We start from the raw sequence: 22,030 nt of genomic DNA on the forward strand, positions 1-22,030 counted from the left end.
ATTATTTAATTAAAAAATAGAAACAGGTATTTTAATTATGAGAATGAACCTCTAGAAAATTACATGTAAAAATCAGTAAAATTCAGTAGTATTATGGAGTGCTGAAATGCTGAAAATAGCAATGCTGATGAAAGAAAATGTTTTTCCTACCAAGACTCTCATTGTATTTGACTTTTACTGGCCCTTTAGCTCTAGTATTCTTTGTGTTAACACAATGTTGGCATCAGGCAAGGACCTAGACAGAACATGTATGCTAAGAAATCATTTGAAAATGTCATAAATGTAACATGAGATAGCAATTCTAGTTTGTGTTTATAGAACATCTTCTAAGAAAGTCAAAACAGTTGACATTCATCTGATCACACTAGTGAAATATTTCTATGGTAGATATTATTGTTCTGTCATTCCCCTCAGGAGAAAATACATTAAAAAGCATCAGTAGTGTTTTCTAAGCTTACCTAAACTTTTACAGAATTATTTTTTGGCCAAATAAGTCTGAGTAAATGGCAACTTTATCCATTTAATTCTTCTGGCCAAAAGCTTTGAATCCTTGTTTTCTCACTTTCTCCTATATACATCTTGTCCAGTCAATTAATAAATTAGCTCTACCTTCAGAATGTATACAGAATATACATACAAGAATACTTCTCACATTCTCTACCCCAAGGGAGTTTCATTTATGTTTTGATCTCTGAGAGGGGTTTTGTATTATAATCTGTGTAAGTAGTTTCTCTTAGAGTTATGTGTGCAACCTGCTCAACGATACCTGGTCCTACCACTTTTTAAAAAGCAGTTTAAGGTTCACAGCAAGACTGAGAGGAAGGCACAGAGATTTCCCATATACCCTTTGTTCCCTACACATGCATAGCTTCTCCCATTATCTATATCTCCCACCAGACTGATACATTTGTTAAAAATTGGTGAACTACATTGACACATCATTATCACCCAAACTCTGTACCTTACGTTATGGTTCATTGTTGGTATTGGATAGACTATTGGTGTGGACAACTATATGACAGTATCCACCATTATGATTTTATACAGAACAGTTTCATTGCCTTCAAAATCTTCTTTGCCCGTTCATCCTTCCTCTTCTTAAACCACAGACAGCCACTGATCTTTTTATTGTCTCCATCTTTTTGTCTTTTCTAGAATGTAGCCTTTTCATTTTGCCTTCTTTGACTTAGTAATGTACATTGAAAGTTCCTCTATGTCTTTTCTTGGCTCTATAGCTCACTTCTTTTTAATACTGAATAATATTTCATTATCAAGATGTACCATGGTATTTTTATCCATTTATCTACTGAAGGACATCTTGGTTCCTTCCAGGTTTTGACAGGTATGAATAAAGCTGCTATAAACATCCATTTGTAGGTTTTGTGTGGACAGAAATTTTCAACTCCTTTGGGTAATTACCAAGAGTGCTAAGGTGATTGCTGAATCATATAGTAAGAGTATGTTTAGGTGTTTTTTGTTTTGTTTTGTTTTAGAAATTGCCAAACTGCTTCCTAAAGTGGTTCTACCATTTTTGCATTTCCATCAATGAGAGTTCCTAGTGTTCCAGGTCCTTACTAACATTTGATGTAGTCAATATTCTGGATTTTGACCATTCTAATAAGTGTGTTACGGTATCTTAATTTCCATTTCCGCAGTGACATAGAATGTGGGACATCTTTTCCTATGCTTATTTTCCATCTACATCTTTTTGGTGGAGTATCTGTTAAAGTTTTTGGCCCGTTTTTAAAATCATGCGATTGCTTTCTTAATGTTGAATTTTAAGAGTTCCTTGCATATTTTGAATAACAGCCCTTTATCAGATATAAATATTTTCTTCCTGTCTGTGCCTCGCCTTCTCAGTCTCTTAACATTATCTCTTGCAGACCAAAAGTCTTTAATTTTAATGAAGTCTAGCTTATCAGTTAGTTTTTACACATCTATGGTGGAAAGTAGTGATTATGATGAAGACAGGTTAGGATCCTCCTTATTTTTAAGTTAGTATAATTTATTGCCTCACTCATTATTCCCTTCACCTAAGCTATGATGTATTAAATCACCTAAGTGTAGTTATTACATATAAGGTCAAGATCAAATAAAGGTAAAACACTTGAAAGATAGTATCATGGAAATTCAAGGAAGAATAATTATAATTTAAATGTTCAAGGCCATTTGGACCTCCATTATGTAGTCTTTTTCAGATATCCAGATATTTACACTATTTTACAGAAAGTTTCTTACCCTAAGACAAAATTAGATATTCAGCCCTAGTCCTAAGAACTCTACAAATGCCAAACCAGACCATACCTACTTTTGTAATTTCTGGAGTGAATAATGAAAAACAAAGTTGGGCTCTGAACAAACATATAAATATGAAAGCTTTCTGTAACTGTAAAGCACAATAAATAAGAATTTTATGTCTATGTGTGTATGTTTATGCCTAATTTAGGTGAACCAGGACCATAGTCTAGAAATTGAGTCGTTAAAGTTTACATCTTTGAACTAGTTAAGAAGTGTAGTTATATGATTACTGAAGAAAACAAATTAAAGGAATGGGAAGATAAAGTCGAATTTAGGTAACTTTTGACAAATATTCAAGGACCAATATTAGGGACTAAACTTTCATTAGCTAGATTCTTAAAATCAGAAATCCCCACATTAAAAACTAATTCTTCACATCTGTTTCAGTTTTCTTTCTGTTTTCCTTTACTTGTAATAATAATAATAAGTGTATTATGGTTTACACAATGCTTATTATGTGCCATACAGAAGGTGTCACATTTGTGAACAATATTATTATTATGTACTATATCATTAATATTAGTAAATATTAGTATATTTTTATTTTATGTTTGGAAACTAGACATCAGGGAGTTGAAATAACCTTCCTAATATCACAGAACTAGTAATTTTCTGAGCCTCATCCTCCCCATCTTTAAAATTAATCACACAGTATAATACGTGTAATTTATTACAAAAATAATTATCTAAAATAATTATTGTATTAATGATAATGTTATCCAAATTGTAAAAAGTAGAATTGTAGCCAATGAGCACTGAACATATGAATTTTCTGAAAAGATTACTTTTATTGTGAAATTGCTTTGTGTAATGCCAAGTTTCTATTTATGCCACTCAAATTCAACAGATCTGATGCCTCGATAGTGATCATCTGATTATGGTGTTTGACTTTCTGTGGATTTCCTTTCCCAGTGTTGGTGATTCTTGGGTTATATCAAGAACACATTTCTGCTAATGATTTGTTGTCCCATGTTGCTCAAACATAGGCAGAAAATGATGTTCATAGGAATTAAAGTATTCTGGTATATAGAAAAGTTATTTTCCTCATTATAAATCAGTAAAGTGGGACAATGAAACCTATTTTAGTAAGAACCAGTCAGATATATTTCCCTCAGAAATACTTTACCAGTTTATTAGTGAGAACCAATTGACTATCAGTACCAAACCTCATAGTGCAGTCGTTGTATCTTTTTTTTTTTTAAAGATTTTATTTATTTATTTATTTATTTGAGAGAGTGCAGGAGAGAGAGCGCAAGAGAGTGAGCGAGAGCTCCCGTAAGCAGGAGCAGTTGGAGAGAGAGAAGCTGGCTCCTTGTTCAGCAGGGCTCAATCCCAGAACTCCATGATTATGACCTGAACTGAAAGCAGACATTTAACCAACTGAGCCACCGAGGCCTCCCAGCAGTCTTTGTATCTTGACATCACTTTTAGGCCCAAGTCTCCCTAAAACTCATTAATCTCATTGTGAGTTAATGATTCCATAGAAGCGTTTCCTAGCGCTTCAGCATCTGTTTGTCAGGTTATTTCTCTTATATTTAGTCCTCCATTGGCAGGTCTCCCTCACTATACTAAACATTCCTTTGTGCATAAATTCTTGGCATATAACCCAGAGTTTGATGTATAGTAGATGGTCACTTTCCATTTACTGATTTAATTAATGATTGATTTATACTTAAGTCAATTGTTCAGGAACTTTCATGCTGTTAGTTATGTACACTCCAAATCTCCAAACACTCCAAATCTTAATTCAGTGAACTCCTTGGGTATTGTCATACTTAAGTTTCTGAACTACAGAATCACTCTGAAAAGAATAATTAATATTTGCTGCCAAATGCGGGCATATATGATGAGCAGCAACCTTTATGAAAACTGATTTTTATCTTATCCAGTTTTGATATATATTACACTACACATGGCCTAGAGTCTAGATTAGAATATTATTTGAATAAAAGTATTTAGTAAACATCCAAAACTGTATAAACAGCCATAATTTATGTAACATTTTTCTTTAAAATGTTTTACACATCGTCAGTTTTTTTCATGATACAATTTTATCAGAGGGTAGAAATGAAGGATATTATCAGATAATTAAGATTATCAGGTAATGTACAGTAGGCAAGGGACTTTTCTGAGTAATTAGCATAATTAGTGTTCTTCCATTTTCTAGTGTTCTTCCATTTTCTTGCTTTGCTTTCTGAAACTCTTTAAAAAAACACAAAACTATAATAAACCTGTCCATGTGGAGACATGGAGACAAACCTATCTTATCCCCATTCCCCTGCCAAAATTGAAAAAGGATAATATATGAGAAATGTTAAAGACAAAAAGATAATTCTAATTACAGTGTTTGGTTCTGGGCAGACATTCTAGAATAAAGACAACGAATTTATGAGAAAATTAATCTGATTTAAAAAGAATTTGGAAGACTTGAATCAATTTTAAGAGAAGCCAGATTCAAGAACAAAGTACTAGAAACATGCAAATTAGAAATCTTTAATAAAGAGCTAGAGAACTCCAACTTTTTCTTTGGGCTTGTAATAGCGACTTTTAGAGAAGGAACAAAGAATAAAAATATAAATGTTTACAGCAAGTTAAACTGGTAGCTGAGGTTTCAAAAAAGTTTCAGTCTTTAGAAAATACATCAAAACACAACCAACTGCATGGCGCTGCAACTCAAACACCATTCAAAATACATCAGAAGAATGAAAAACATCTCAGCACCGAACGGTGCATTGGATAAGTTCTGATCTTTAGGAAGGACAAAGTTGCTTTCACAAGAAGCCAGAGAATAGAAAAGAGAAAGGGAGCAAACTTATTAAACAGGATAAAACGGTAGAAAACTAACGTGCATATGAAACAAATTTTAAAAGTAAAAGAAAGATGAAACTTCCAGGTGAACACAAGTTAATGATGAGAGACTGGGCTGTTGCTCTTGAAGAAGATGGATAGTGGAAACTTGGAATTGTATATAAAGAATGCTTTGGAAAATGGAGACTTCTTAGAAGATGAATCAAAAGTCATTTTGAAGAAATCAATTGATGCAGCTGAGTTACTCATTTAAAAACTCTTATTTAAAAAAAAAATACCACATGAATACTAGCTCAATTAACTGAAGGTGAAAGAAGTGATACGCTTAAAGATCATATGCGCAGTCTCCAAACTGGCAAAGTTTCATTTTGGTTAGAAAACACACACACACGGAAAGGGAGAAGGAAAAATACTGGTGGAAACTCCTAATCTTTCCAGAACTGAATCCAAAAAAATGAAATGCATTTTCACAAAATATACAGTTTAACGTGAATTTATTCCATAAAAATGGAGGAGGATCTTTCTAGTCTTACATGTGAAGAAATGGGCATATAAAATTATAGCCAGAAGTTTTTCAGAAATATGTTATTTGAAAAAAATCATTGGCTATTATCAAAGCTATTTTATTTCCCATTTGAGAAAACTCAGCTAATAGATTGAAAGCTCTTTTGCCTGAAACACTAGTAACATAAAAAACCCAAATCCCTACACATCAGACAAATTATTAAGAATTTAAATATCTTTTAAAAAAAGAAATTAAATATTCTGGAAAGTATGCTGACATCTTTGATCTTCTAAGGAAGTCATTTAGCTGAGACCCAGGAGACTACCTGGAACACTCTGAATGAACAGATCTCTGGGGAGGGAGGAACCTCAAGCCATGATACTGGGCAGATAATGCATTCTTATGTCCAGTATGGACCAGATGCCACCCTCCCACAGCCTAGGGTTAGAGTACATGAACAGGGTTCTTCCATTAGGCGGACTCTTTCCTCACACAGCATGTCTTCCTCAAGAGCAGAACTGAGTTTAGGAGCATTTGACTTCTCTCAATTCTGTAAAGTAAAAGTGAACCTTCTAAACAATTCATTTACCTGAAGGACTTCCCTCCTCGAGTGCATCCTCCCCTGAAAGGTTGCATTACCAAGTATTGGATTTCATTCAGATCACACAGCCTGAAAACAGAAGTAAGCCAATTTCCTAGTTGATCCCATTTTCCAATGAGTGTGTTTTTGAACATAGCAAGATGCTTTCTTTTTTTTCTCTTTAAAAGGGATTTTGATTTTTTTCTTTTTCATTTATTCCTTTTACTATTAATATGTTATACAATGCCTCAAATGAAAGTGTGGGAGGATTACAATCCATAGGAAGATGTGTCATATCTGTATATCATTTAAATGTGACTCATATAGGGCTCCTGGGTAGCTCAGTCAGTTAAGTTCAGACTTGATTTCAGCTCAGGTCATGATCTAAGGGTTGTGAGACAGAGCCCCATGTTAAGCTCCACACTGGGCATGGAGCGTGCTTCTCTCTCTCTCCCCATCTCCCTGTCTCTAAATAAATAAATAAATGTGAATCTTATAAGTAAATTACTTCAATCTTATTCAGTGTGCAGACAGTGTAATTACAGTATTTTTGTTGTTAAATGTCCTAAAATAATCTGGAAACACTGCAGGAACTTTTTGTCTCTTTTCAAGCAAAATTGTGAATTTTTTCTTTTTTTCTTGTTTCATGGCCATTACTTAAGTGATTATGGAAACTTGAGAGCATTGTAATTTTTAAGATAGTGTTTTGTAAACGGAACTTACGGAAGTGAATTTCATGAGTAGATTGCTTATTTTCTTCTGTTTCTAGTTAGCATAAAATCAGTACTTCTGCTCTTACAGTAGAGACATTTGAAACTCAAACTGTATTTCTGTAACCAATGATTAGATTTAATCTATTGGTAAAACGAATGTGTTTACCAAAATAAACTTTGGTTTAAAAAAATTAAACTACCTAAACATGTAGGCCTTTGGGAAAGAAAAATAGACATCACTGTCTGGTTTAAATTATCAAATCTACACTACTGTCAAAACAGTTTGAATACTAGTCATAATATATGCTTAATGAATATATACATGAAATCTTTAATCCCAAATGCAGAATATATTTGACAAATATTATGTAGCAATCATTCTTAATTTTGATTCAACATAACATGCCATATTTTAGTTCTATGAATTTACAGTGGTCTACATCTACTGCTTGATTTTGTTTTTCTAATTTTTACTTGATTTTTTTTCTAATTCATTTTTTATTCATTCCCTCCTTTTTGAATTATGTTATTTCTTTGTTTTTATTCATTCTCTCCTTTTTAAATTATGTTATTTCTTTGTTTTTGAAAATATCAAGCAAATTTTTTAATCTTTGTTTTCTTCTTCAGCTTTATATGTTTACTATTACCCACATGACTGTAAGCAGTACTTTCTAAACCAAAAAATAAATTTAACTTTAAAAGAAAATACTTTTTGACAGTGTTGTACTGTCTACTCTTTTTAACATAGGACACTAATAAAGATTCCTTCCCTTACTGTTTCTTGTAAATACCTTTCTTTCATTGTCTATCCACTCATTGGTAAACACTAACAAAGATATAAATAACGAAAATATGTTCCACTATTAATACCAGTATTTGTAAAAATCCACCCCCCCCCCAAATTTTCTCTGGTAGATTAAATGGGATACCCTTAGATTTTCATAATTATGGGAGATCTAGAAATTCTAAATATTTTATGATATCCCATTTTAAAACATCTTATTTACTTCTAGAGAACAATTATAAGAGGATGTACAAGTATGCTAAATAAAAACTGTGAAAGAAACAAGTAAATGTAAACAAAAAAACCTTATATAGGACATAAGACATTAAGATTTTTTCTCAAACAGTAAAATAAAACATTTATAATATAAACCAATACACAAAATAAAAATATGTAAATTCCAGTGAACATGGGACAAACTATTTTATAACCATTGACCTTCTTACTGCACAATAGTACAAATAGGAACCAAATTTCACAACTGAAACAACAAACATAAAATCAGTTAACAAAATTAAGTATGAGTAGATAATTTTTTGTAGAAGTATATCTAATCTAAGACATTGAAACCTAGAACCACTAGGGAGGGCACTTGATGGGATGAGCACTGACTGTTATGCTATATGTTGGCAAACCGAATTTAAATAAAATATTAAAAAATAAAGTTACAGAAAAAAGAAACCAAGAAACAGATAATAAAATTATAGCCCTCCCCTCCCTCAAGAAATCACACTATATGGTTCATTGGAAAGAAAGCCTACTCTAAAGATATTTCATGATAGGAAAGAAAATGTTTGGTCTTTTCAAAGAAGAAAATCTACAGTGTAAAAGAAAAGGACCTCAAAAAGAAATAATGAAAAAACATATATATTTAAAAGCTGACATTGTTTTCTGAGATAAAATGGTGCTAAATAAGATGAGGATGGAATGAAGGAAAGGATAATGGGGAAGATACTTATAGAAAAGCAAAATGCAATAATAGAAATAAAAATCTCCTTTGAAATGCATTAGAAAACAAGACTGACAGTACAGATAGAAAAACAAATTTACTAATATCAAAGATCATTTTGACATTATTTCTCAAAATACACTGCAAAGAAATAAATGTAAAATAAACTAACAGAAAATAATATACGTTATGTTCTAGTAAAGGAAATCCAATGTATGTATGATGGAGATCTGCAAAGAGTGAAACAGAACAAATAATGCAGAAACAGTAAGGAATTAAAGTAAAAGAAGATGTTCCTCAGCTGGAGGAAAAAGAGGCGTTTCCTATAATTGAAAAGACATATGTTTCATGCAAAATTAGTGGGAAAATTTCATAGTTAGCCGTAATTTCATAGAATTTTAAATAAATGAATTCAGTAACTGTAAAATAAAAGTGTGATAAATTCAACCTACTTAAAATTAAGGACATCTGTTCAACATAACATAAAAAGAATGAAAAGTTAAGCCACAGATTGAAAGAAGGTATCTGCAGCACACATAACCCACAAATTATTTCATTGGTGATATACAAAAGACTCCTTAATATTACTAAGAAAAAGACAATCCAGCAGAACAATTGGCAAAAGACATGAAGAGTCACAGAAGAGGAAACATGTATGGCCTTATCCATAAAATGGTCAAACTCATTAGATTCTTTCCCCAAAAATAACCAGGGAAAGGCAAATTAAGAATGTATCAAGATAAAATTTTACATGTTATATGAACCAAAATTAAAAGGCTGACTATAATTTTTGGAGACAGTGTGGATTTGCAGGACTAATATTGCTTTGCAATTATAAATGGCATATACAATTTGACATTATTTTGAAGTGTTGTACTTTTCCAGCGCCCAGCTCCTATAGCCCAGTATATATTCTGGAGAATCTTATACACATGTATCAGGAGAAATATGTAAAAATACATGAAAGTGGTGTCATAATAGTAAATAATTCAAAGCAGTGTTAAGTATTCATGGATAGAACAACATATTGGTACGAATATTATTTTTTTTAATTTAAATTCAATTAACATATAGTTTTTATTAGTTTTGAAGTAGAGTTCAGTGACACATCAGTCTTATGTAATACCCAGTATAGGTAGTAATATTCTTATTACTATTAAATTATTGACTTTTAAAATATGAACACTATTTAAGTATAGTAGTTTTAAAGTATTAAAGTAAAAAAAATACTTTTTTTTAACTATAAAGGAAATTTTTCCTACCAAATCATTGCAGAAAACAAGAAAATGTAGCATAGTATATGCAATAAATGGTAGAAAATAGTATAAAGATTTTAATGCCAACATGAAGGCACTTAACACATGATGGAAAACAAATTTATCATTTGTGATCACAAATTTAAATGGTTTGCACTCATCAATAATAGGCAGCATTTTTCACCTTTATTTTTTTTTAATTTTTATTTATTTATGATACAGAGAGAGAGAGAGAGAGAGAGGCAGAGACACAGGCAGAGGGAGAAGCAGGCTCCATGCACTGGGAGCCCGACGAGGGATTCAATCCCGGGTCTCCAGGATCTCACCCTGGGCCAAAGGCAGGCGCTAAACCGCTGCGCCACCCAGGGATCCCCATTTTTCACCTTTAATTATAATTAAACCCAAACATACTTTTTAGGAGAAACAAGCCAGAAACAAACTGAGAAGTGGATTTAAAGATAAACACATGGACAAAACTATATTAAATAAGGAAATAAAAATAACATAGCCACAATCCTATGCTAACAAAATAAAATACAAAGCAAAAAATTAACTTGAACGAGTTTCAAAACATAATAAAAGATACAGCAACTTAATTTAAATGCTACCTCTTCAGAGACCATCCGATATAAATCCCTTATCCAGTAACCTCCCCTCAGTCCTCTCACTTCCTTCTACTTTATATTCACCATAATATGTTTACAGTACCGAAAATGGTAACCATTTCTTTAATGTTATCTTTCATTTCACCCTCTTTTGGTCATTTTTAAAAAAAGATTGATAAGAGAGAAAGAGAGAAGGAGTGGGAGGAGGGGCAGAGGGAGAGAATCTTTAAGCAGACTTCTCCCTAAGTGTGAAGCCCAACATCTTCCCTAACTAGGTTGCATATAACATGATGTCCATGATATCCCACGATTAGGGTACATACTTTAATTTTGGTTCTTAGAACTTTAAAATGTAAGAACTCAATATGACACCAATTAAAAAACAATATTTTTCTGTCAATTTAAAAAGCAATTATTGTATAGGGTTTCTCACTATAATGCAGCTTAATGAGGAAAATGGTAACAAATAACAGGAAAAATATCATTTTGGATGAAAGTAGCAGTTGTTTTCTTGAGCATTTATTAGGTAAAAGTATAATTTAAAAATATATATTAAAAATAAGTAAAATGAGAACACTTCATACTTAAAGACCGATCCAAGTTATAATTATTATTTTTTTCATCTTGATGTATTTAACTCGAGGTTATGATTTTAAAAGCAAAAATGATAGTAAAACATAAAATATATAATGATGTTAGTAATTAGGATAAAATGTGATGTGATATACTGTGAAGATATCTAATAGATATAAGCTAGGCTACAGATTCAGGGAGAATTTGTGTTTCATAAAGAATTGCTATATGATCAGAATATGAGAAAATTAAATATGTACATTTGCAACACAGCATCTGTAAAAAGGAAGGGAAGTAGAAGTTGCACTATTTTGGAGAGCATGGATTGCAGACCCTCCCTGGAGGATAATTTGTCAGCATTCATTGTTTGTACTAGCAATTCCACTCTAGGAAGCTAATCTATAGAATCATTCAGACATGCGCATAAGGTGGCAGATACATGGAGCTTCACTACGGCATTGTTTTTAATGATAGTGAACTGGGAAATACTGAAAGCTTTTAAAAATGATTATGTAATTACATAATATAAATAGAATATTATACAGCCATTAAAGTTAATGAAATAGATCAATATGTGCTGCCTAGGAACCAGTTATATTCTGTTTTATATGTAGCAACTAACAGTAGACAGTTCTAAAAGTCTGTAATTGGATGAGCAACCCAATATGACATTAAGTTACAGTGTTACATATAATTACTTATAAAACTAGGTTTCCGGGGAGCAATCAATAAAGTGAACTCCAAAACTGGAATAAAAGGAAAATAACTAATGCACATAAGATGGTAATCTAGATCTGTTCAGAAAGAACTTCTTTTTAGGGTCCTAGTAAAACATTAAAGCAGTAGTCTAAAGTTAATCTGTATAAGTTTCTGGAATACAAGAATAGAATAATCTGCAGTTAGTGGGAAAGGCAGATTCTAGATTCATTAATGTTTTTAAGCACCTAATAAAATGCTAAGAACATAGTAAGTGAAGGAATTTATGGTATTGGTTGGGAAGAAAGCCAGTAAATAAGCAATGTTAATACAATGTAACTATTTCAGTGTAATATAATTTACTTATTTGTAAGTTTTGGTCTCTCCCTTGACCAGAATGGAAGTTCCATAGAGAAAAGATTTTTGTCCATTTAGTAGTATTCCAAATGCCTATAGCAGTGACAGGGAATTAATAAGTCCTCAATACAGATTTGTTGATTAGATGAAGAAAGGGAGAGAGAAGAAGGGAAGGTAGAAAGGAGGGAAGATGGGCTACATCAGAGGTAGGTTCAGGGTTATGGGAGTGGAGTAATCAGATGTTTTCCAGAAGATAGGAAATCTTGGCTGAGACCTAAACGACAAGATTGGATTTAGTTGAATGCATTTGGATTGTGTGCAGTTGTTTGTTCTAGTTTAAATGGAAGACTGCTTAGAGGTAAGTAGAAATGATTTCTGTGAAAATATTGTTTTATCTTGCAAATTTCCTGTGGACTATCCAAGGTGAAGATGTCCATTAGATAAGTAGATACATAGATAGGCAGAAATATGTATATATATCTATATTTATAAAATTTGAAATTTTTAGAAAGAAAAATGACCAGAAATATGTTCACTGGATTTAGCAATGCAGAGACTCGACCCTGGTGATAGCAATTTCATTGGAAGCAGAGGGAATGGAAACTAGTTTGTGGTAGTTTTAGGAGTGACAGAGAAATGAGCACTTGGTATTTTCAGAGTATGAGCAATGCTTTTGAGGTCTGATTCTGGGTGAGGGAAGGAGATGTGGTTGGTTACATCTGTGAATGTATCTAGTTGTCACATATACTTCAACAGATTTTTTTTTTTTTTTTGAAGTAACAAACCTAGTGAAAGGAAATATTGCTGCAGAAGTAGAGGAGAAAATGTGTTCCACACTGTACATAAACTTCTTCCATAAGCCTTTGGATATTTTCACTAGGAGCTTTGAGAATCCAATGATATAAGATTACTTACTGACACTATTTGGCAAGGGGAAAGATATGCCTGCCTATTATTTGGATTTGAAAGGAAAAGAAAAATAAACAGCTTTAACAAGCAGAATAATCTTATTCACTGAACCAAATAAAATGGATTTAATTTTTTTTTTCACCTCAGATTACACAAGCCCGCATATACTCTGTACTTTGGGTTGTTTTAGGATATTATTTGTGAAAATAGGAAAGCATTTCTGGGGATATTTGAAAATCATTTATTTTAGAATATGAAACACTGAAACCTAAAATTCATGATTTATTGATAACTGGGCATTCATTCATTTATATAATGGAAAGTTACCATAGAATTTCTGTTACTCCCATTTTCTTTTTCTTTTTCCTTTTCCTTTTCATTCTAACTAATCTTCCTTCATTCTCTGATTGTCTACATTCTTCCACTTTCTCCACAATGTATTATCAGTAAATATTTGTTGAGAGTTAATAATAATTTTTTGTATGTTATAGCATTCAGAGATGGATTTCAAATGAACATGAGTCAAAATATATTTATTTTGTTATATTTAAATTTATTGTGAAAACTCAGAAGTATTCACTTATGCCACATAAATATTAAGTACATTGCTTTTACTTTTAAAATTATAAACTAACAACATTATAGTGCAGTAATTGGCACACTTCTTTTTAAGCTTATTTTATAGTTAAGTGCCAATATTTGGGAATATGTAATTGGGAGAATTGTATATAGGGAAGTCAACAAGCCATCTTTGGGAGTTTTTCTGTTCAAACCATGGCCAAAATTGTGTCTACCTAATACCTCCCAGGTTTCAAAAATAAGTCTAATACAAATATGTATCTAAAATAATTTAAGGGATCCCTGGGTGGCGCAGCGGTTTGGCGCCTGCCTTTGGCCCAGGGCGCGATCCTGGAGACCCGGGATCGAATCCCACGTCGGGCTCCCAGTGCATGGAGCCTGCTTCTCCCTCTGCCTGTGTCTCTGCCTCTCTCTCTCTCTCTGTGACTATCATGAATAAATAAATAAAAAAAATCTCTAAAAAAAAATAATTTAATAATTTAAAATATCAGCCATATGAGCCATATATGGTTATATAGATATAGGTGAAACAAAGATGACTAAGAAACAATCCCTGTCATCATGTAGCTCAAATGATTTCTGATGTTATAATATAAGAGATGGAAATTTATGTATTTCCATGGTCACAAGTAGAAGACTTCCTTTAAAGTACATATAAGATAAGTCTTTGTCTTCTATTCACTGTCCTATCTTGCCACAGTTTTTGAAGAAAAAGACTTCGTTTAATTGAGAGATGCCACCGGATGGTAAATGCAGAGTAATCACACATCTTGTGGCCTCTCAGTGTTATTTCCACAATAGAGTTCTTAATTGGGTTTCTGAGTGTGGCTTAGAGGTGTGACAGCACAAGCTGATGGATGTAAAGTCATAATGTTTTATAGTAATAAAATTTGAGTCATTTCTGCACATTCAAAATTTATAGCACTTAAGGGATCCCTGGGTGGCGCAGCGGTTTGGCGCCTGCCTTTGGCCCAGGGCGCAATCCTGGAGACCCAGGATCGAATCCCACGTCGGACTCCCGGTGCATGGAGCCTGCTTCTCCCTCTGCCTGTGTCTCTGCCTCTCTCTCTCTCTCTCTCTCTCTGTGACTATCATAAATAAATAAAAATTAAAAAAAAATTATAGCACTTGAAAATATATTTGTACACTACTGTAAAGGGCCTTCTGCTAACTTCCTATTTCATTTTTATTATTTTTTATGTATTTGGTTTTATGTGTTTATGTATAATTACATATTGTTATATATTTACTTATATATAAATATTTGTATTTATATAAATATGTTTATATGATTTAAGGAAATGTAATCAATTCATTAATTCAAGTCCCATATAGATACTTCCAGATCCTCCTTGGTACTTCAGTATGGCATGAAAATATCAATATCTGCCATGATGTTCTAAAGCAAAAGAAAGAAAAGAAAAAAGGGTAGGAAGTGCTATATAAAATAATTTTTCAATTTATAATGATGGGAAAACAGGCATATCTTTTCGGTAAAATCAGTGGCTAGATTTTCCCAGTTATGAAATTTTACCTATAAATAATACTATGAAGTATGCACCCAAGAATCTCACAATTTTATAAAATGCCCAGATCTTACGTATATCTGAGTAAGAAATAGTATTACTGATTTCATTTGGGTGCCATAGAAAAAGCATAATATGTTTCTTTTAAAGTCCTTTATGCAGAATACACATAAATAATAACTTCTCATCACCACAGTCCAAAGATACAAGCTATATCACATTTTTCTTATGATGTCAGTCTTTTCAATCAAAAGCCTTGATGGCAGCTGTTTGTTTGTTTGCTTTTTACATTTTATATGGCAGCTGTATTTTAATATTTACTTATGGAACTTGAAATAATTTTCCTCACTAAAGATACGTTAGATCGTATCCTCAAAGAGAAAATCAGGCATTCTACTATGGTCTTTTCTGCTGTCACCTGGGGGCTAAACATTTCTAATTTCAATCCACATCAGTATTGATACAACATGAAATAAATAGTGGTCTAAGAAGTAAATGAATTCAAAAACCAAACATTAAATATGAGCTTCAATTTTGATACATGTGTGACTGTATTTAATTATTTTTTTAAGTAGATGTAAGATAGTTGCATGGTCTGGCCATTAATTTGCTTGTCTATGATTGCTAGGTATTTGTCTCAGCCCTGAGGATATAGTTGTAAAGAAGACTGAGCTATTGTCCTCAAGAAACTTGCATTCTAGAAAGGGACAAAGGCAATAAAAAAATAAACCAGCAAATATATAGATGATAAATGCTGTAGAGGAAAAATCTAAGTGTAGTTAGAGGTAATGAGGGATGCTGGAATGGGAAATGTTGTTTTATGACTTTGGGTGTCAAGAAAGATCTTACCAGTTAAATAGCAAATGAGCAGAGTAAGGGAATGTGGTTTGCAGACATCTGGGAGAAGAATATTCCAGACAGAAAAGATAGTTATGACACAGGAAGCTATGGAATTTGTTTATGAAAAATCAAGAAGCCCAGATTTCCAGTTTGTGGTTCCACATGTAAAGATCTTGGAAGTTGCCACTCTGTCCTAACAAATAAAAGGCTGAATGAGCAGGCTGAAAAATCAACAACTCTTCTTGGATTAGGAAGAGAGAAAGGGACCCAGAGTAAACCCTTTAATCAGGATTGGAGAGACAGGCGCATAAAGGGAAACACAGTTTACTGGAGTAGAGACTCATGAGAGTAAACTGCCACAGGAACCAGTGCCAAAGAAGGAAACCTGGTCTGTAATTGACAGATTGCTGGAGGCTTACTGTGGCCAAGTCAGAGTAAAAGTTTCAAGGGAGACCCAGTCATAGGGAGGCTTCTCCACAGCAAAGGAAATCATCAACAAGATGAAAAGTTTCAACCTTTGGAATGCTACAAATATTTGCAAACCACTTATCCAACAATGGGTTAATCATAGCAAAAAAACAAAACCAAACAAACCCCGAAATAACCCAGTTTAAAAATGGGCAAAGAATTTAGAAAATTTTCCAAAGCTATAAAAATGGCCAACATGTACATGAAAAGTATTCAACATCTCTAATCATCAGGGAAATGCAAATCAAAACCACAATGAGATACTGGTTCACACTTGTAAAGATGTTTATTTTCCAAAAGATAAGAAATAACAGATGCTGGAAAAGATGTGGAGAAAAGGCCTAAGAGGCTTAGCTTTCAGCAGATCTTGACTTTTGACATACTTTCCTCACTAAACTTAATCATTTCAAATTTTTCATTTAAAGGAGAGATGAGTGACTCTTCCTTCCACTTGAACACTTAGAGGCGCTGGTAGGCCTATCAGTCAACCCAATTCCAATATTCTTTTGTCTGAGGGAATTGAGAGGCCTGAGGAGAAGGAAAGAAACAGGAAGAATGGTTAGTCAGGTGGAGCAGCCAAAATATACATAGTATTTATGGATTAAGCTCCCTTTCTTATATGGGTGTAGCATGTTCCCCTAAAACCATCATCGATAGTAACATCAAAGATCACTGATGACAGATTATCATAACAAGCATAATAATAATGAAGAGTTTGAAATGCTGCAAGAATTTTCCAAATGTGACACAGATACACAACTTGAGCAAATGCATTTGGCAAGGTAGCACTAATAGACTTAATGCAGGGTGGCCACAAACCTGTAGTAATTTTTAAAAATATTTTAAAAATTTATTTATTTGAGATAGAGACAGAACCAGAGTGGGAAGAGAGAGGCAGAGGGAGAGGAAGAGCAAGAAGTAAGCTCACCATTCAGTGGGGAGCCCGACGTGAGGCTTATTCCTAGGGTGCTGGGATCATGACCTGAACCAAAGGCAGACACCCAACCGACTGAGCCACCCAGGTGCCACTATAGTAATGTTTAATGTAATACCTGTGAAGTACAGTAAAGCAAAGAACAATACAGTGAGGCTGTACTTTCTTTTGACTATCAAGAATTTTAAAGGGCAACAGAAATGACACATGCATGGGAATTAGACAAATAATTTGTGTTCTAGAAGTATACTTTGTTAGAGATTTGTTATAATTTTTAAATCTAAATTAAAATGTTCTTCTACAACTATATTTTATATTATTATAGAGCTGGCTACTTCCATTGTCAAATATTTTCTTTTTTAGCATCATTGCTTTGTGAACCGATAAAACAGTTGATATAGACTTAGGAAGATATTAGATAAAGTTCTCTTCTACTCTGTGTTTTCCATAAAATGTATTGTTTTGTTTTATTTCATGAACAATTAAAAAAAATGGACAGTAGATTTTCATTAGCAAGCTGGTATAGAATCATGGGAGATACATTGTACAAAAGAACATGTACTGAAAAAAATCATCATTGATTTGATTTTTAATTTATCATTTATGGAAGAACAGATGGTAGAGTTATAGTTATAAGCAATGAAATATAAAAATCACCTAGCCTGATGATTTTTAGTAGGCAATTTGCATGATCAAATTAAGTTAGAAAAAAATAGGAGTTTTAATTCTATAGATGACATTATTGGTAGTTTTATTTTCCCTCTGATCTTATGTATTTCTTATCTCTCATGATTGCACAGCACCCCTCACATTATTCCTCTTTTCATTTATTTCTCCTATTCAGTCACTCTAGTATTGAGACTAATTTTTTAGAGATTTAAAACCAGATTCTGGTGTGAAAATCCATTTATGTTAAAGAATTCACATGAAATAAAGGGACTATTGAATCAAAGCACAAAATAGTTCATTAAGATGTATTGTAGAAGTGAATAATGTCCTAATAAATAGTTTTAGACTTCATTTTCATAACTAAGAATTTAGTTAAGCATATCTTAATTTATTTCCTTAATTAATACCTACTTTGGAAGTTAAGTAAGAGAAAGGTGGAAATTTAACCTGCATTTTACTATTTGTAAAAGAGGTGCAAAAATATTCTATACCAGTTGTAATCGTGCATGACTTTAATCAGATTTTTGGAGACCTATTTCAATTGCCTGCAGTGTAAGCTATTCAAACTGAAAATATTCTGTAAGATTCCCTTATAACTTGAGAACCAGATGACTCATTTCCCTTAGACAGCTCAGCTTGTGCAATTTTAGCTGTGGAGAATGAGCTGTCCATTACTCTTTATCACCATTCTCTGCTGAATGCATTTGCTCTTTCTTCCTTTGCATTGCTTGTGTTTGTTTATCTAATTTGGATTATTAGCATGCCATAATGGTCTATAATTTTTCCCCCTCAGTCATTTACTTCTCAGGCAGGAAATTTCTCAGTGCTCCTGAGGACAACAATTAACACGTGATACTTTGTTTTTGTTAAAAGAAAGTCACAAAATTAAAAAGTTTGGAAGGGATTCATGTATTTAGGAAAAGCATCAAACATTGCTACAGAATCTTTGCCTGTGTTTTTTTCCCTGTAAATATGCATAAAAGGAGATACAATGATCTTGGTGGTAAATTCCAGGTGTAGCAATCCTTAAATTCATCGTTTGCTTCTTACATTTTTAATGTAATTATTACAGTGCTTTAGAAATTATAAAAGACAATTCAGTTCTTATTTGTGGAATGCTTAGAGTGTGGTGCAGGTCCTCGCACCAAAGTCCTAAGGTTCAAATCTAGATTCTGTCAGTTTCTACTAAGGAAACTACAGGGAAATTATTTAACCTCTATTCTTTGGTTTTTCTCATCTGAAAAAAAAAAAAAAGAATGAACAGTAATGGTTTTCTTAAAAGGCTGTTGTAGGATTTAAAGGAATTAAGACATATAAAGCACTTAGAACAATTCCTGACAAAGAGCAAGAATTCTGTTATAGTGTTAGCTAGTAAAGGATTTTTGATAGTGTAGAGTATTTTAGGAAGTATATATAGATAGAAGAGAGAAAAATGGAATCATTTGAAATCGTACCACTAAGGAATAAAGCACTGATATTTTGAGGTGTGTAGTTTTAGTCTTACGCTATGCCTCTATAGTTTTATGAAAAATGAGGTTATAGCATACATCTTAGTTGTAACCTCATGTGGTTCACTTAAAATAATGTGTAAATTTTCCATGTAATCATATATCATATTACATATTATTTAAATAACTTTAGTATAACAGTAGTGTGGTAATTATGTATCCAGTGCCCTAGAGCTGAACATGTTGTTTTCATACAGGATTGATTGATTGATTGATTAAGCTACTGTCAGCAGTGTCTCAGTTGTTGATATTGTTATAATGGCCATCATTTTACATATTTACATGTTTAGGATTATTTTCTTAAGATATGTAAAACATTTTTTTAATTTTAACTTTCAGTTCTTAGTTATACCTCAAAGCAAACTAAAACTGATCCCATTTTAAATGTTTGGAAACATACGACTCAGAATCTCATAATACGCAGAAAAAAGTTCTTAATCTTTCGTTATTATTTTCAACTGAAAACTCTGATGTTTATGGGAGCATTTCCAAACAAACTTAGCATTCAAGATGCTGACCAATGGTGACATACAGAGGAAGATACTACTTGCTGTTCATTATACAACCCATTTGTTCTTTTATAAATAATGCTGAATTATATTTAATTAAGCAGAATTGTATGAAGTAGTCACTTTATATGTTACAGATTTATATTAGTATTCTTAAAATAAGTAATTTAAATCTATATTATATATGTATATTTTGAATTTTCATATCATAATGGTGTCTAATATATACATGGTATATGCATGTAAAAGAACTTTTAGTGTATTTGCTGCCCTAATAACATAAAATATAGTTGCATGTTAACAGCCAACCTCCCGTATCCTCTACAGTGACACTTTTTGCACTATCTTAAAGGATGAACTATTTTGGGTTTATTTATTTACTCAATATGACATTTTAGGATATATATCACTATAGGATTATATTATATTAGGATTATATTAGGATTATAATCTCTAAAAGGTTCTTTTTTTAAAAAAGAAAGATTTATTCATTTATTTATGAGAGACACACAGAGAGAAGCAGAGACATAGACAGAGGGAGAAGCAGGCTCTCTGTGGGGAGCCTGATGTGGGACTCCATCCCAGGGCCCAAGGATCACACACTGAGCCAAAGGCAGACGCTCAACCACTGACCCACTAGGGGCCCCCTCCAAAAAGTTCTTAAACAGAAGTGATATTTTCTCATTGTTAAATAAATAGATGTATTAAAGTTTTCCATTGATAGGACTATTTCAAAAATATTTTAAATGCTGTTTTCTTCTCAGTTTCCTACTATTGTATCTTCTCTGTGGATTTTACCACTTATCAGTATAAACTTTACATTTGCTTGGCCCAGCCATTTATTTATTTATTTATTTATTTATTTATTTATCTATCTATTTATTTATTTATTTATTATAATAAATTTATTTTTTATGGGTGTTCAATTTGCCAACATACAGAATAACACCCAGTGCTCATCCCGTCAAGTGCCCCCCTCAGTGCCCGTCACCCATTCACCTCCACCCCCCGCCCCCAGCCATTTATTTTTAAAAAATCATTTGATATAGATATATATCTGGTTGTTGTTGTTGTTGTTATTATTATTATTTGATTTGGGGAATCTTTTTCTCTTAATATAAAAGCCTGACTACATTTGTGTTTAATTGGTCTATGTGAATTTGCATTTGAATGCTGTATCTTAGTTCCTACTCCACCCTCATCTTATCTACAATATTTTTTCTTTTTTTGTTGAAATTTTCATTTTTTTCTCTAGATTAATAAATCATATACTCTATTTTGATTCTGTAACTGTGCAATATTAAATTTTTAGCGTATTTGAATTAATTGACTTCTCTACCATAGGCAATAAATGCCACAGTCAAGCTCTTTTGAGTCCCTTCATTTAAACTGATAAATTTAGCTTGCATTTATTTCCTGCTTTTATTTCCTTCCTTTCTGTTACTTTGTTAGGATAAGCTTATGTTTAAAATCTGTTTTATTTTTTAGGTGCTGTGAAACTTCTCTCTTAAGAATATTTTGAAATATTTTTACTAAGCTTCATATGTGTATTAAAGATAATTATGTTCCAATTTCTAACTTTTAAATTTTATGTCTTTTTATGCTACATTTCTCTATGTAAGAAATAAAATAAATAGGAAGATTGCTTTTTGAATAGTTATTTGAGATTGTTTTTTGTAAAAATTGAGTTCTTAGATTTCAGAAGTCACTGTATCCTACAAGCATTTCATTGTTCCTGGGAATAATATAGTTTATTTTGAAGAAAAAACTTACAATTCAGTATCAAACACATTGTGTGACATAGCGTAGTTCCAGATTCTTAGCAGTCAGTTGGAAATAGAAGACTGATTTTAAGTGATCAGCTGAGGCAGCTATTTCCCTGAAATCCCCTTCTTCTTTTTTAGTTCCACAAACCAAAAAGCAATTTACCTAACATACAGTTTTTTTGTTTTCTTTTTGTTGTT

At 32.4% G+C, this 22,030-nt stretch overlaps 1 protein-coding gene and 2 long non-coding RNA genes across 6 annotated transcripts in view; 1 reads left to right on the forward strand and 2 right to left on the reverse strand.

The window, feature by feature from the left end:
- Positions 1 to 22,030, reverse strand: part of LOC112640801 (uncharacterized) — a 184,068-nt gene that overhangs the window by 148,973 nt on the left and 13,065 nt on the right. The window lies entirely within an intron of this gene.
- DPYD (dihydropyrimidine dehydrogenase) overlaps positions 1 to 22,030 on the forward strand; it is a 796,351-nt gene that overhangs the window by 60,973 nt on the left and 713,348 nt on the right. The window lies entirely within an intron of this gene.
- LOC125755310 (uncharacterized) lies at positions 16,714 to 17,996 on the reverse strand. Its single transcript, XR_007411436.1, has 2 exons — positions 17,375 to 17,996; positions 16,714 to 16,974 (listed from the first exon to the last, which is right to left on the reverse strand). It is a non-coding gene; the product is annotated as an uncharacterized LOC125755310 (long non-coding RNA).

This window comes from Canis lupus, chromosome 6, assembly GCF_003254725.2.
Source record: "Canis lupus dingo isolate Sandy chromosome 6, ASM325472v2, whole genome shotgun sequence".
Classification (NCBI taxonomy): domain Eukaryota; kingdom Metazoa; phylum Chordata; class Mammalia; order Carnivora; family Canidae; genus Canis; species Canis lupus.